The sequence below is a fragment of the Pristiophorus japonicus genome, unplaced genomic scaffold (assembly GCF_044704955.1).
Source record: "Pristiophorus japonicus isolate sPriJap1 unplaced genomic scaffold, sPriJap1.hap1 HAP1_SCAFFOLD_217, whole genome shotgun sequence".
Lineage (NCBI taxonomy): Eukaryota > Metazoa > Chordata > Chondrichthyes > Pristiophoridae > Pristiophorus > Pristiophorus japonicus.
In genome coordinates, this window is record NW_027251876.1 from 604,552 (window position 1) to 622,248 (window position 17,697).

A 17,697-nucleotide genomic window follows, 5' to 3' on the forward strand; every position below is an offset into this window, starting at 1 on the left:
TACGCCGATGAGACACTGTTAAGGTGCCAGTGTGCTGCTGGTTTGCTTGGCATTTTGCCTGTAATGGACTCCGTATTTTGGTCTCCATATTTAAGGAAGGATATACTTGCATTGGAGGCTGTTCAGTGAAGGTTCACTACATTGATTCTGGAGATGAGGGGATTGACTTATGAAGATAGCTTGAGTAGGTTGGGCCTATACACATTGGAGTTCAGAAGAATGAGGTGATCTCAGTGTGGCCCTGAAGGACTGTGTCCAGGCTGAAGTTCTGTTCCCCCTGTACGATCCTCCGCACAGATTGCCCTTTCTCAGCTCCAGCCAGGTGATGCTAAACATTCAGGTGGGAAAGACAAAAATCCACAGCAATGTGTTGAAAGCAAAACGAATTTATGTGTCTATAGCCCAAATATTAAACCCCTTTCCAGTTATAGGAGTCATTACCATCAGCATTACAGGAGTTATAAACCCCAACTGTCAGAATAAAGACGATGCAGTCCAGGATGTGATTACCAGCAGCAATAACAGCAGAATCCAACCCCTGCAGTCACTTGTGAACTCGCTGGTGTCTCAGCAGGTTGCCTGACAGAGAGAATCCCTTCCCACACTCACAGCAGGTGAACGGCCTCTCCCCAGTGTGAACTCGCTGGTGTCTCTGCAGGTCGGATGACTGAGGGAATCCCTGCCCACACTCAGAGCAGGTGAACGGCCTCTCCTCAGTGTGAACTCGCTGGTGTGTCAGCAGATCATGACCGAGTGAATCCCTTCCCACAGTCGGAGCAGGTGAACGGCCTCTCCCCAGTGTGAACTCGCTGGTGTGTCAGCAGGTCGGGTGACCGAGTGAATCCCTTCCCACACTCGGAGCAGGTGAACAGCCTCTCCCCAGTATGAAGTCGCTGATGCCTTAGCAGGTGGGATGATGTAGTGAATCCCATCCCACAGTCAGAGCAGATGAATGGCCTCTCCCCAGTGTGAACTCACTGGTGTGTCAGCAGGTCGGATGACAGAGTGAATCCCTTCCCACACTCGGAGCAGGTGAACAGCCTCTCCCTAGTGTGAACTCGCCGATGTGTTTCCAGCTGGGGCGGGTAGTTGAAACGTTTCCCACAATCCCCACATTTACACGGTTTCTCCCCAGTGCGACTGCACTTGTGTCTCTCCAGTTTGGATGATTGGTTGAAGCTTTGTCCACACACAGAGCATGTGTACCGTTTCTCCCCACTGTGAATGGTGCCTTCTGCTTCCATGGTCAAAGGCTAATGATATTCCAGTCCTGATGGATCGAGTGACTCTGTCAGATCTTGAGGTGATGTTTGGTTTGAGCTTCCAGTCTACAAATCTTCCCCTTTTAACACCCTGCAAAGTAAATTTCCAACAGGAAAAAGGGAGTGTGAGAGAGAACCCACAAAAACACAAAGGCAGGTTGTGAAATTGAGCTTAATGAATCTGGTCATTTGGGGGGCCGGCACTAGAAAAAAGTGACCATGAAATCTGCCGGATTGTCATAAAAACACATCTGGGTCACTGCTGTCCTTCTGGGAAGGGAACCCACCTCCCTCGACAGGCCCACATGGGAAATTGTTGGTCCCACTGGGCCCAGAAGTACTGGGGGTGAAACCCAGCAGTTTCTCCCCACTCTCTATCTAGCTCAAACTGATGTAACAAACAGAGCCACACAGGAGGCCAGAGAGAACATAAGAACATAAGAATTAGGAACAGGAGTAGCCCATCTAGCCCCTCGAGCCTGCTCCGCCATTCAACAAGATCATGGCTGATCTGGCCGTGGACTCAGCTCCACTTACCCGCCTGCTCCCCGTAACCCTTAATTCCCTTATTGGTTAAAAATCTATCTGTGACTTGACTGCTTCCTTGGGCAGAGAATTCCACAGATTCACAACCCTCTGGGAGAAGAAATTCCTTCTCAACTCGGTTTTAAATTGGTTCCCCCCGTATTTTGAGGTGGTGCCCCCTAGTTCTAGTCTCCCCTACCAGTGGAAACAACCTCTCCGCCTTTATCCGCCTTTCATTATTTTAAATGTTTCTATAAGATCACCCCTCATCCTTCTGAACTCCAACGAGTAAAGACCCAGTCTACTCAATCTATCATCATAAGGTAACCCCCTCATCTCCGGGATCAGCCTAGTGAATCGTCTCTGGACCCCCTCCATAGCCAGTATATCCTTCCTTAAGTAAGGTGACCAAAAGTGCACGCAGTACTCCAGGTGCAGCATCACCAATACCCTGTACAGTTGCAGTAGGACCTCCCTGATTTTGTACTCCATCCCTCTCGCAATGAAGGCCAACATTCCATTTGCCTTCCTGATTACTTGCTGCACCTGCAAACAAACTTTTTGGGATTCATGCACAAGTACCCCCAGGTCCCTCTGCACCGCAGCATGTTGTAATTTCTCCCCATTCAAATAATATTCACTTTTACTGTTTTTTTTTCCCCAAGGTGGATGACCTCACACTTTCCGACATTGTATTCCATCTGCCAAACTTTAGCCCATTCGCTTAACCTATCTAAATCTCTTTGCAGCCTCTCTGTGTCCTCTACACAACCTGCTTTCCCACTAATCTTTGTGTCATCTGCAAATGTTGTTACACTACACTCTGTCCCCTCTTCCAGGTCATCTATGTATATTGTAAACAGTTGTGCTCCCAGCACCGATCCCTGTGGCACACCACTAACCACCGATTTCCAACCCGAAAAGGACCCATCTATCCCGACTCTCTGCTTTCTGTTCGCCAGCCAATTCTCTATCCCTGCTAATACATTTCCTCTGACTCCGCGTACCTCTATCTTCTGCAGTAACCTTTTGTGTGGCACCTTATCGAATGCCTTTTGGAAATCTAAATACACCACATCCATCAGTACACCTCTATCCACCATGCTCGTTATATCCTCAAAGAATTCCAGTAAATTAGTTAAACATGATTTCCCCTTCATGAATCCATGAGCGACTTCCACATCCAGCACCCACCTGATAAAGAGCGGCTGGGAATTGCTGGGCATGCTGTATAAATGAAAGTTGTTGTTTTCCTGGTGTGGGGGAGGTGCTGCCCCCGGGGGATGCTGGTGCTGGGCCCAGCGGCTCTGACTCAGGGCCTGAGAGCCACGCTCGGTGTTGCCCGGGGCCCGAGAGCCACACTCGGTGTTGCCCGGGGCCCGAGAGCCACACTCGGTGTTGCCCGGGGCCCGAGAGCCACACTCGGTGTTGCCCGGGGACTGAGAGCCACACTCGGTGTTGCCCGGGGACTGAGAGCCACACTCGGTGTTGCCCGGGGACTGAGAGCCACACTCGGTGTTGCCCGGGGACTGAGAGCCACACTCGGTGTTGCCCGGGGCCCGAGAGCCACACTCGGTGTTGCCCGGGGACTGAGAGCCACACTCGGTGTTGCCCGGGGACTGAGAGCCACACTCGGTGTTGCCCGGGGACTGAGAGCCACACTCGGTGTTGCCCGGGGACTGAGAGCCACACTCGGTGTTGCCCGGGGACTGAGAGCCACACTCGGTGTTGCCCGGGGACTGAGAGCCACACTCGGTGTTGCCCGGGGACTGAGAGCCACACTCGGTGTTGCCCGGGGACTGAGAGCCACACTCGGTGTTGCCCGGGGACTGAGAGCCACACTCGGTGTTGCCCGGGGACTGAGAGCCACACTCGGTGTTGCCCGGGGACTGAGAGCCGCACTCGGTGTTGCCCGGGCCCTGAGAGCTGCACTCGGTGTTACCCGGGGACTCAGAGCCACACTCGGTGTCACCCGGGGACTGAGAGCCACAGTCAGTGTTACCTCGGGACTGAGAGCCACACTCGGTGTTAACCGGGGACGGAGAGCCACACTCGGTGTTGCCCGGGGACGGAGAGCCACACTCGGTGTTGCCCGAGAGCCGCACTCGGTGTTACCCGGGGACCGAGAGACACACTGTTTTAAACCAGCTTCTTCCGCTCACTGAGTGAATGGTGATCACAGGCAGGGCTGGGGGAGGGGAGGGTGCATGCGCTCTTCTGCTCACTGGAAATCGACATGGGGGTGGGGCTGAACCGCGCATGCGCAGCTCTCTGCACTAATTCAGCCTGTAAAAATCAAAGTGCACTTTTCCCAATTTACTTTTCTCAGAATCTGAGCAAAGGAACTGGGCCTGGGGGGAAAGGACAGAGAATGATTAAAGCTGGGAGCCTTGTCCCTTGGAGATGCTCAATTTGGGATCATTCCGTGCAGGGTGTTTCTCTCCATGAGCCCGTCTTCACAAAGCAATCCTGCAGAAACATCGGAGGGACGAGGGAGTGGGAGTGATTGCTGGGATCGTGCAGGAGTTAATATCTGACAGAAACAGTCCGTGATTAGTTTAATTAGAGTAAAACACTCGGTCACTGAGAGTAATACCGAAGGGGCTATAGTGAGAAAGGACTTAATACAATCACTATTCATAATAAAGTACTACTCGGTAAAATAACGGGACTAAAGGCAGACAAGTCACCTTGCCCTGATGGCTTACATCGTAGGGTCTTAAGAGAAGTGGCTGCAGAGATAGTGGACACATTGGTTGTAATCTGCCAAAATTCCCTGGATTCTGGGGTGGTCCCAACAGCTTGGAAACCAAAAATTTAATGCCTCTATTTAAAAAATGAGGCAGACAAAAAGCAGGAAACTATAGACCAGTCAGCCTAACATTTGTGGTTGGGAAAATGTTGGAGTTCATTCTTAAAGAAGCATTAGCAGGACATTTGGAAAAGCATAATTCGTTCAGGCAGAGTCAGCATGGATTTATGAAGGGGAAGTCATGTTTGACAAATTTGCTGGAATTCTTTGAGCATGTAATGAACAGGGTGGATAAAGTGGGTGTGGTATATTTGGACTTCTAGAACGCATGTGATAAGATGCCACATAAAAGGTTACTGCAGAAGATAAAAGTTCACGGGGCTGGGGGTAATATATTAGCATGGATAGAGGATTGGCTAACTAACAGAAAACAGAGAGTCGGGATAAATGGTTCATTCTCGGGTTGGTAATCAGTAACTAGTGGGGTGTCGCAGGGATCAGTGCCGGGACCCCAACTATTTACAATCTATATTAACGACTTGGAAGAAGGGACCGACTGTAACGTAGCCAAGTTTGCTGGCAATACAAAGGTGGGAGGAAAAGCAATGTGTGAGGAGGACACAAATAATCTGCAAAAGGTCACAGATAGGCAACGTGAGAGGGTAAAAATTTGGCAGATGGAGTATAATGTTGGAAAGTGAGGTCATGCACTATGGCAGAGCAAGTTATTATTTAAATGGAGAAAGATTGCAAAGTGCTGCAGTACAGCGGGACCTGGGGGTACTTGTGCATGAAACACATAAGGTTAGTATGCAGGTACAGCAAGTGATCTGGAAGGCCAAGGCCAATTGAATTCAGAAGAATGAATCAGAGGTGATTTATCGAAACGTAAAAGATAATGAGGGGGCTTGACAAGGTGGTAGCAGAGAGGATGTTTTCACTGATAGGGGAGACTAGAACTAGGGGGCATAATCTTAGAATAATGGGCCCCCCATTTAAAACTGCGATGAGGAGGAATTTGTTCTCTCAGAAGGTTTTAAATCAGTGGAATTCGCTGCCTCAGGGAGCTGTGGAAGCTGGGACATTGAATATATTTAAGACAGAGATAGACAGTGTCTTAACCAATAAGGGAATAAGGGGTTATGGGGAGCGGGCGGGGAAGTGGACCCGAGTCCATGATCGGATCAGCCACATGATCGTATTAAATGGCAGAGCAGGCTCGAGGGGCCGTATGGCCTGCTCTTGCTCCTATTTCTTAAGTTCTTATTTTCTTATGTAGTGGGTGTCTGGTATGGGAGTGTGGATTTTACTCATATCTGTCCATCTCTGGTATGTGGATGAGGATTTTACTCTCTATGTTAGTTTCTGATACGAGAGCGTGGATTTTATCCTGTACCTGTCAATTTCTGGTAATTGCCTGTGGGTTATTCTGTATCAAAAAGGGCCACATTACAACATAATTCTAAAAGGACAAAGAGTGTTAAAAAAACAAGCCTGAAGGCTGAGTCACAAAACGAGGAGCATTCGTAATAAGGTGGAAGAATTAACTGCACAGATAGCTATTAACGGATATGATGTAATTGGGATTACTGAGACATGGTTCCAGGGTAACCAAAGCTGGGAACATAACATCCAGGGGTATTCAATATTCAGGAAGGATAGCCAGAAAGGAAAAGGAGGTGGGGTAGTGTTAATGGTTAAAGAAGAGGTTAATGCAACAGTAAGGAAGGACATTAGCTGGGATAATGTGGAATCTGTATGGGTAGAGCTGCAAAACACCAAAGGGCAGAAAACGTTAGTTGGGGTTGTGTACAGACCACCAAGCAGTAGTAGAGAGGTTGGAGATGGTATCAAACAGGAAATTAGGGACGCGTGCAATAAGGGGACAGCAGTTATCATGGGGGTGACTTTAACCTACATATTGATTGGGAGAACCAAACTTGTGGCAATACTGTGGAGGAGGATTTCCTGGAGTGTATAAGGGATGGTTTTCTAGACCAATATGTCGAGGAACCAACTGGAGAGCGGGCCATCCTAGACTGGGTCTTGTGTAACGAGAGAGGATTAATTAGCAATCTGGTCGTGCATGGCCCCTTGGGGAGAGTGACCATAATATGGTAGAATTCTTCATTAAGATGGAGAGCGACACAGTTAACTCAGAGACTAGGTTCCTGAACTTAAAGGAAACTTCAATGGTATGAGACGTGATTTGGCTAGGATAAACTGGCGAATGATACTTAAAGGGTTGACGGTGGATAGGCAATGGCAGATATTTAAAGATCACATGGATGAATTGCAACTATTGTACTTCCCTGTCTGGCGTAAAAATAAAACCGGAAAGGAGGCTCAACCGTAGCTAACAAGGGAAATTAGGGACAGTGTTACATCCAAGGAAGAGGCATATAAATTGGCCAGAAAAAGCAGCAAAGCTGAGGACTGGGAGAAATTTAGAATTTAGCAGAGGAGGACTAAGGATCTAATTAGGAGGGGGGAAAATAGAGTATGAGAGTAAGCTTGCAGTGAACATTAAAAACTGACTGCAAAAGCTTTTATAGATATGTGAAGAGAAAAAGATTAGTGAAGTCTAATGTAGGCCCCTTGCAGTCAGAATCAGGTGAATTCATAATGGGGAACAAGGAAATGGCAGACCAATTGAACAAATACTTTGGTTCTGTCTTCACTAAGGAAGACACGAATAACCTCCTGAAAATACTAGGGGACCGAGGGTCTCGCGGGAAGGAGGAACTGAGGGAAATCCTTATTAGTCTGGAAATGGTAGTAGGGAAACTGATGGGACTGAAGGCCGATAAATCCCCAGGGCCTGATAGTCTGCATCCCAGAGTAGTTAAAGAAGCGGCCCTAGAAATAGTAGATGCATTGGTAGTCATTTTCCGGAATTCCATGTACTCTGGATCAGTACCTATGGATTGGAGGGTAGCTAATGTAACTCCATTTTTTAAAAAAGGAGGGAGAGGGAAACAGGGAATTATAGACCGGTTAGCCTGACATTGGTGGTGGGGAAAATGCTGGAATCAATTATTAAAGATGTAATAGCAGAGCATTTGGAAAGCAGTGACAGGATCGGTCCAAGTCAGCATGGATTTATGAAAGGGAAATCATGCTTGACAAATCTTTGAGTTTTTTGAGGCTGTAACTAGTAGAGTGGATAAGGGAGAACCAGCGGATGTGGTGTATTTGGAATTTCAAAAGGCTTTTGACAAGGTGCCACACAAGAGATTAGTGTGCAAAATTAAGGCACATAGTATTGGGGGTAATGTATTGATGTGGAGGGAGAACTGGTTGGCAGACAGGAAGCAGAGAGTTGGGATAAACTGGTCCTTTCCAGAATGGCAGGCAGTGACTAGTGGGGTGCCGCAAGGTTCAGTGCTGGGATCTCAGCTATTTACAATATACATTAATGATTTAGACGAAGGAATTTAATGTAATTTCTACAAATTTACAGATGACACTAAGCTGGGTGGCGGTGTGAGCTGTGAGGAGGATGCTCAGCAGGGTGACTTGGACAGGTTAGGTGAATGGGCAATTGCATGGCAGATGCAGTATAATGTGGATAAATGTGAGGTTATCCACTTTGGGGGCAAAAACAGGAAGGCAGATTATCTGAATGGTGACAGATTAGTAAAATGGGAGGTGCAAAGAGACCTGTGTGTCATGGTACATCATGCAGGTACGGCAGGCAGTAAAGAAAGAAACTGGCATGCTGGCCTTCATAGCGAGGGGATTTGAGTATAGAGGCAGGGAAGTCTTACTGCAGTTGTACAGGGCCTTGGTTAGACCACACCTTGAGTATTGTGTGCAGTTTTGGTCTCTTAATCTGAGGAAGGACGTTCTTGCTATTGAGGGAGTGCAGCGAAGGTTCACCAGACTAATTCCCGGGATGGCAGGACTGACATATAAAGAAAGACTGGATCAGCTAGGCTGGAAACTCACTGGAATTTAGAAGAATGAGAGGGTATCTCATAGAAACATATAAAATTATGACGGGACTGACAGGTTAGATGCAGGAAGAATGTTCCCGATGTTGGGGAAGTCCAGAACCAGGGGTCACAGTCTAAGGATAAGGGGTAAGCCATATCGGATTGAAATGAGGAGAAACTTTTTCACCCAGAGAGTGGTAAACCTGTGCAATTCTCTACCACAGAAAGTTGTGGAGTCCAGTTTGTTGGATATATTCAGCAGGGAGTTAGATGTGGCCCTTACAGCTAAGGGGATCAGGGGGGATGGAGAGAAAGTGGGAGTGGGGTACTGAAGTTGCATGATCAACCATGATCATATTGAATGACGGTGCAGGCTCGAAGGGCCGAATGGCCTGCTCCTGCACCTATTTTCTATGTTTCTTTACATTCCTGGTGTGTGTGTGTATTTTGCGCTGTATCTTTCCATCTCTGTTATGTGAATGTGAGCTCCACTCCATACCCGTCATTCTTCAGTATGTTAATATTGTTTTACTGTGTACCACCAATTCCTGATAGAGTATCCGTTTTACTTTCTAACTGTCAATTTGTGTTATGGAGGTGAGTGTTTATGTTGAATCTGTCAGTCTCTGGTAAATGAGTCTGAGTTTCACTCTGTATCTATCTGTCTCTGCTGTGTGAGTGTGGGCCATTCTCTGTATCTCCATTTCTGTTAGGGGAGTCTGGCTTTTATTCTGTACCTGTCATGTTCTGACATGTGATTGTGGACCTTACTCTATACCTGCCAGTTTCTGCTTAATTGTGAGTGGACTTTCCTTTGTAGCTGTCAGTTTCTGGAATGAAAGAGAGGTCTTTACCCTGTACCTGTCAATTATTGGTTCGTGAGTATGGGCATGTCACTGTATGTCAATTTATGTTATGGGAATATGGATTGTAATATGTCAGCCTCTGATGTGTGAGTGTGGGTTTTATATGTATCTCTCAGTCTCTGATATGTGAGTGTGTGTATTATTCTGTAACTGTCAGGTTTTGTTGTGTGTTGAGGTTTAATCTGTGCTTCTCAGTTTCTGCTATGTTAGACTGTACCTATTTGTTCCTGCTACTTGATTGTATGTTTTAGATTGTACCTGTCAGTTCCTGCTATGTGAGTGTGGAATTTACTCTGTATTTGCCAGTCTCTGGTATGTGAACATGAGAATCAATTTTACTTTTAACCTGTATTTCTCTGATATGTGAATGAAGATTTTGCCTTCTACGTGTCATTGTTCTGATGTGTGCGTGTGGGTTTTACTCTGCCCCTATCAGTTTCTGCGATGTAAGTAACAATTTTACTTACTGCCTTTCAGTTTTCCGATATGTGCACGTTGGATTTACACTTTACCTGTCACTCTCTGGTATGCAAGTGGGGATTTTATTCTGTTACTGTCACTTTCATATATGTGGGTATGTGTTGTATACTGTATCTCTCAGTCTATGGTATGGGAATGTGGGGTTTATTCTGCACCTGTCATCTTCTGGTATGTTCAGGGGGTTAAATCCTGAATCCGTCAGATTCTGAAACATGGCTTTTGCTCTGTACCCATCAGCTTCTGATATGCGAGTGTGGTTTATACTACCTATTTGACATTTTTTCTGATAGATGATTGTCTTTTATTCTCTACCTGCCAGTTTCTGGCAAGTGAGTGTGGGTGTTTAATGTACCTGTCAGTGTGATCTGTTTCAATGGTGAAACAGCATCAGATTCTACTGTTCCATGTGGCTGTAAGATTCACAATGTAACTCTGCCACTTCGGATCACTGTGGGACTGACAGCTTCTGCTGCCTGTGATAATAGGATTGAGCCAGTTCTGTGTCTCTGCGGTCTGTGAGTGATAATCTACTTACTGTATGTGAGAAGGAGCTGCCTGCACTGTTCCTTGTGTTCTGGGTGGAGGAAAGATCACATTTGTTCTGGCTGGTTGAAGAATTTTGCTATGAGAATAATAATACGAGAACATTATTAGTTCTACGAGATGGATGTGGGGAGAATATGATGTATCTGAGGGAGCGACAATGTATCTCTCGATCACCAGCAACACGGTTCTGGAGAAGTCAGCTCACCGAAACAATATAACCCGTCTTTAAAATATCTTCTCCCACACTCCTCTCCTGGTGCCTGCAATAGATGCACCTTGTGAAACTCCCCACATCCTCACTGTCAGGCTGTGTTTCCCCCCCGACTCAATGCGATCTCTGAGCCCATCTGCGGACACGCTCCCAAAGCGCTGCACTGCTGTAAGGAGGCTGCTGCTCGCTGCCTTACCCCGGGGTCGTGGTGTCTCCATTCCCGGCTGTTTTAAACCAGCTTCTTCCACTCACTGAGTGAATGGTGATCACAGGCAGGGCTGGGGGAGGGGAGGGCGCATGCGCTCTTCTGCTCACTGGAAATCGACACAGGGAGCGGGGCTGAACCGCGCATGTGCAGCTCTCTGCACTAATTCAGACTGTAAAAATCAAAGTGCACTTTTCCCAATTTACTTTTATCAGAATCTGAGCAAAGGAACTGGGCCTAGGGGGAAAGGACAGAGAATGATTAAAGCTGGGAGCCTTGTCCCTTGGAGATGCTCAATTTGGGATCATTCCGTGCAGGGTGTTTCTCTCCATGAGCCCTTCTTCACAAAGCAATCCTGCAGAAATATCGGAGGGACGAGGGAGTGGGAGTGTTTGCTTGGTCCGTGCAGGAGTTAATATCTGACAGAAACAATCCGAGTTCAGTTTAATTAGAGTAAAACACTCGGTCACTGAGAGTAATACCGAAGGGGCTATAGTGAGGGAGGAACTTATTACAATCACTATTCATAATAAAGTAGTGCTCGGTAAAATAACGGGATTAAAGGCAGACAAGTCACCTTGCCCTGATGACTTACATTGTAGGGTCTTAAGAGAAGTGGCTGCAGAGATAGTGGACACATTAGTTGTAATCTACCAAAATTCCCTGGATTCTGGGGTGTTCCCAACAGATTAGAAACCAAAAATGTAATGCCTCTATTTGAAAAAAGGAGGCAGACAAAAAGCAGGAAACTATCGACCAGTTGGCCTAACATCTGTCATTGGGAAAGTGCTGTAGTCCATTATTAAGAAAGCAGTAGCGGGACATTTGGAAAAGCATAATTTGGTCAGGCAGAGTCAGCATGGATTTATGAAAGGGAAATCATGTTCGACAAATTTGCTGGAGTTCTTTGAGGATGTAATGAGTAGGATGGATAAGCCGGAACCAATGGATGTGGTGTATTTGGATTTCCAGAAGGCATTTTATAAGGTGCCACATAAGAGGTTACTGCACAAGATAGCATTGAGGGCAGTATATTAGCATAGATAGAGGATTGGTTAACTAACAGAAAACAGAGAGTCGGGATAAATGGGTCTTTTTCCGGTTGGCAAATGGTGACTAGTGGGGTACTGTAGGTATTGATACTGGGTCCTCAACTATTTACAATCTATATTAATGAGTTGGAAGAAGGGACCGAGTGTAATAGAGCCAAGCTTGCTGATGATACAAAGATGGGTGGGAAAGCAAATTGAGAACACAACAAATCTGCAAAGGGATATAGACAGGTGAAATGAGTGGGCAAAAATTTGTCAGATTTAGTATAATATGGGAAAATGTGAGGTTTATCCACTTTGGCAGAAATAATAGAAAAGCAAATTATAATTTAAATGGAGAAAAATTGCAGAGTGCTACAGGACAGAGAGACCTGAGGATGTTTGTGCATAAAACACAAAAAGTTAGTGTGTAGGTACAGCAAGTAATCAGGAAGGCAAATGGAATGTTGGCCTTTATTGCAAGGGGTATAAAACAGAGAAATCCTGCTACAACTGTACAGGGTATTGGTGAGACCACACCTAGAATACTGCATGCAGTTTTGGTCTCTGTATTTAAGGAAGGATACACTTGCATTGGAGGCTGTTCAGAGGTTAATTCCGGTGATAAGGTATGAGGATAGGTTGAGCCGATATACATTGGAGTTCAAAAGAATGAGAGGTGATCTTATCGAAACATATGATAACGAGGGGACTGGACAAGGTGGATCCAGGGAGGATATTTCCACTCATAAGGTAAACTAAAACTAGGGTGCATAGTCTCAGAATAAAGGGGCCACCCATTTAAAACTGAGATGAGGAGAAATTTCTTCGCTCAGAGGGTTGTAAATCTATGAAATTCTCTGCCCGAGAGCTGTGGAGGCTGGGTCATTGAATATATTTAAGGCAGAGATAGACAGATTTTTGAGCGATAAGGGATTAAAGGGTTATGGGGAGCGGGCAGGGAAGTGGAGCTGAGTCCATGATCAGATCAGCCATGATCTTATTGAATGGTTGAGCAGGATCCAAGGGCCAAATGATCCACTCCTGCTCCTATTTCTTATGTTATTATGTTCTTATGAGATAATAACCTGAGACTGTTGACGGGGATTCCAACCCTGGGACTGTACATGGGGATTGTAACACTGAGAGTGAACAGCTCTGGGGCTTTCCTGTTACAATTGTCTGGGACGTAAATCATAAGCTCAGCACTGAGCAGCACCTTTAGGAGACGGTGAGAAATCCGAGGTGTCGAGAATAAAATAACTAAGCTATTACTTTACCAAGATTGCCGCGCATGCGCTTTGTTGCTCGCTGAATAAAGATGGCGGAGAACTGACCCTGCCTTCCTGTACAAAGGTGGCTGCCGATACCCTGAGCCTGTGATTGGGAGAAAACCTCGAGGCTGCAGTCGCCGATATTCCGGTTATTATTCCAGGCTTCCGGCGAGCACCAGTTGTTTATGAAGCCTTCCCGGCTACCCGCTGGTCCATTATTCCCCTCCGCCCCGCTGAAATTGAGCTGTTTTGCGGAGCACATTTCACCATGCCTGCCACGCCATTACATGCTCCAAATACAGCCAGGTCCCGCGCCTGCGCACTGGACCCCTGTAGTCTGGGGTCGGCACATTCTCCGTCGCGGGGAATGCTGGGTAAATAGGAATGGCCAATCAGTGAATGGAAGAGGATTTACTGGGCTCCCATTGGCCACTGAACCATGTTCATTCCGGCACTTCGACTTTGTTTCTGCTGCTCTTCATAACCGCGAAATCTGAGCTGGAGATTAATGTTCTGTATAAATATTAAATAAATCAGCTTGTTTCAAACACCGTATGTCCAATATTTGATTTGTACATAACCATCATCATCATAGGCAGTCCCTGGAAGCGAGGATGATTTGCTTCCGCGCCAAAAAGGAATGAGTTCACAGGTGTTTTAATGAAGGACCTAACATTCCAGATCCCGAGCTACATCTTGAAGGGTGGAAGATGCCTGTGCTTGGATTTTTTTAATGGTGTGGTGGCCGTTGCACACCAGCCACCACACGGGCTTGACAGAGCTCGGTCTTGAGCCAGTGGCAAGGATTACCCCAGACGACTGGAGACCAGCTCTGCTGCACGGACTGAGTGCACACATCTCGTAGTCTGGGCTGGCCCATGCTGCCCCTAGGCCCTTGTCCCTTCTGGGCCCCAGACTCATGCCTCTCCTAGGCCCCGGTCACTTCCTTCTATAATCTCTTGCCGCTCCTTCGCCCCTCCTGCTGTGCCTGCCCGCACTGCAATTCGCGACATGACTTTGCAGCCGTCACCATCCTGCAATGGAATGCCACCGCCGCACACTGCTCCCTCTGATGGCCCCGACCTGCTGATGGTCATGCAGGCCGGGACTGTGCCGCTGCACGGGAGACTAATTAATGTTCCCTTCCCTTCCATTTTGGGCCTTTTCTTACTCTAGATTATTTCACTTCTCACGCAGTTCATCTTTTGCCACATCAAATCCCAAGCTTGTTTCGTTTGAGCATACGGCTTGTGGATGTCATACACTGAACCGGTGTGTCTCACTTTACACACATTTGACGTTCCTTGAAAGAACTATCTTGCTTAAGACTGGAACTCTCTTATTTTCTATTTTGTTTAATGATTTTTGAATGCGGTTAATAGATCTCCACACATACTGCATGTGATCGTCTTTGAAATGTTCTGGTCTTTGTAATTGACTTTGCTAATTTTGATGGGTTAGTTGATTATAATTACTTGTTACAACATACGTTGCAGAATTTTTTTGCATCAAAATAATTGTTTAAATACTTCCTTTATTGGGTCTTTAGCTTCCCCACTGATCTCTGCTTCCTCTTGTGGGGTGAATCGAGAACTAGGTGGCAAAGTCTGAGAATAATTTAAAACAGAAATGAGGAGGAATTTCTTCTCTCAGAGGGTCGTGAATCTTTGAAATTCTCTACCCCAGAGAGCAATGGAGGCTGGGTCATTGAATATATTTAAGTTGCAGATAGACTGATTTTTGAAAGATAGGAGAGTCAAGGTTTATGCGGAGAGGGCAGGGAAGTGGAATTGAGGCCAAGATCAGATCAGCCATGATATTATTGAATGGCAGAGCGGGCTCAAAAGGCTAGATGGCCTACTTCTGCTGCTATTTCTTATGTTCTTAGCATTGGTTAGGGGCTGGGTTTAGATGTAGGTTTAATGGTTAGTGGGTTTGGTTTGTGGTTATTTGTTAGGATTGGGATTAGTGATTGGGATAGTCAATACGATATTCGGCTTAGGATATAGTGATTAACGTAGAAAGCACTATTGGCAATATAAGTGTCACTGAACTTGCCCTTTTCCATTTCATGTTTTTAACCTCTCACAGATGAGTCACAAAACAGCCTCACAATGTTTTCATTCAAGGAACCTTCGTTCCTGCGCAAGCCTCATTTCCTCCCTTCTTTTACATCTCTACATTTCTCACAAAAAAATAAATTAGTGACATTAGATTTGGGGATTTTGGGACAATAACCAATGGATACAGTTGTTGTGCTGGGTACATCTAATCATCAGCCTGCCTGAAAAGGGCTTCTGACAATAATCTGTCACCAGGCCTCACCAGTCGCCGTCTGATTCCACCATCATATCTTCATTCATTACCCACCTTTTGCCCGAACTAGAGTTGCTTTCACCGGCATGGCCATTCCCCATACTGAGGCTCTCTAATTACCGAGCAGAGCATGAACACTGGCATGGACTGGTTAGTCTGAATGGCCCATTTCTGTCCCATATATCTGATGTAATTTTGTAGTCTCAGTGTAAGTGGTCCAAGGATTTGGTGCCTCAGTGTTATTGGTCCCTGGATTTGTTGTCACGGTATTAGTAATCCCTCAATTTGGTGTCATGATGTAATTCATCATGGATTTGATCTCTCATTGTAACTGGTCTCTGGATTTGGTGCCTCAGTGTAAGGGGTCCCTGGATTTGATGCCTCAATGTAAGTTGTCCCTGGATTTGAAGTCACAATGTATGTGGTCCCTGGATTTGGTGTCACAATGTAAGTGGTCCCTGGATTTGGTGTCAACAACACCTCGTTACTGGGACTGAGGGCAAACCCGCCGCCCAGCCACGCATTCAGCACAAAATGATCCCACTCAAATCTATTCCCAATTAACACAGCCCACATTAATTCACCAGAAACAGTCCAGTGCCTGCAAGGAACTGCAGCCCCACGTCTAACTTCAGTGAACCACACAATACAAAACATTTTAAAGGAAAAATAAACCCCATCATAGTTCAACAAAGGTAATTAAAGGGCTGTAAATCCCACTCACTCATACACCTTCTTCACCCCTACTCTCCACCTCCCCCTCCCCAACTCCTCTTTCAACCCAACTCTCCAAACCCCTCACCCCAACTCCTCTTTTATGCCTACTCTCCAAATCCTCCTCACCCAACTCCTCCTTTAACCCTACAATTTAATTTTTAACATCACTTACACAAGTTATCCACACTGGAGGTAAACCTAAGGAGCTTCTGTGTGATGGTGATGTGATCACTGGGCAATAAAGTGCAGAGATTCGTGGGTGGCTGCTCATTATCCTCGGTGTGATTTAAACCCCTTTCCCACTGAATACTGCGGGCAGACATGGTCACCTTGGTAACGGAATGGTCAGTGTGATATCACTTTCTAAACAAGGGCACACAAGTCAATGTTTCATCAATACATAATAAAGATATTAAACACTCTGCAATTACATTGTAAATAATAGCAAATAAAATGCTGGAAAATAACTGGCGAAGACAATAGCTCAGCTCTGTGGAATTCACTACCAAACATTAAGAATGATGTGTTTTGTTCACACACACACATATCTAGCAAAGACTTTGATTGTGCACTTTTCAGTTGTTGTGCTTAACCAGATGCGTTCAGTTTATTCGGCCTTTAGGACCTTGCGGGAGCCCACCGGCGGTGCTTGCTGTGTGAGGATATAAGGAGACCGTGCGCGTTTGCTCCTCCCAAACCTCCCAAATGGAGCAGATATTTAAAGGGACTCGGACTCCCTTTTCACTGCCTATTTATACTTAAAGGAACAGTCCAGTTTATCTCGGAGTGTCGGGGGACTTCACGAACCGAGCTCCCATTGACAGTCGCTCCCTTCTGTACTGTGCAATGATTGAAATAAATAGCTTTTCAGTGACTTGCGCCTTTCCAAAATGTCTCACTCTTTGATGATCCGTTTGACTTGAATTTGGAAAGACTTCACAATTTGTGCAGTGTGACGAAGGTTTCGTTTAAAGCTGGAGTAAAATGTGTTTCAAAAAATTATTTCTAACCCTTCCCCAATCCCCCAAATTTTAGAACACTCTGCAATACTGACTGGGAAGTCCCCAAGTTCGTTCCTTGATCTGGGCTGTCAGTTGATCTCAGCCAAGGCAGCAGTTCAGGGGTTATAAATATTCTTAATACTGGGCTAAATATGATTAAAAATTAGCCAGTGCCCCTGCTCTTGATACCGATCCAATGACCTCAACTGGGAAATGACCTCAACTTGGAAGTTTGTGGATGTCATTTGAGGGCAGGATTGGACTCGACTCTGATGCCTATCACAGTGGAAATTTCTATCCTGTATTTTAAGTAATAACGTTTGTAACCTCCATTTGCAGGGTACTGGAAGGGGAGGGTCTACAGCTGGGAAACTCAAACCAAACATCACGTCACGATTTGAGAGATTCGCCGGATTCATCAGGATCACCTGATCATCAGCCTTTGGAAAAACACCAATCACAGCGGGGAGATACAGGACACATGTTCTATGTGTGGATGCATCTTCAACCAATCGTCTAGCCTGTGAGTCGTGTGCCCAGCTGACTCAACACTGCAAATGTGGGGACAGTGGG

General features: G+C 46.1%; 1 long non-coding RNA gene across 1 annotated transcript; it reads right to left on the bottom strand.

Moving 5' to 3' along the window:
- Positions 1-396: 396 nt before the first annotated feature.
- On the bottom strand, positions 397-13,378 carry LOC139245308 (uncharacterized). Its single transcript, XR_011589959.1, has 3 exons — positions 13,154-13,378; positions 10,359-10,445; positions 397-1,353 (listed from the first exon to the last, which is right to left on the bottom strand). It is a non-coding gene; the product is annotated as an uncharacterized lncRNA (long non-coding RNA).
- Between the last annotated feature and the right edge of the window lie 4,319 nt (positions 13,379-17,697).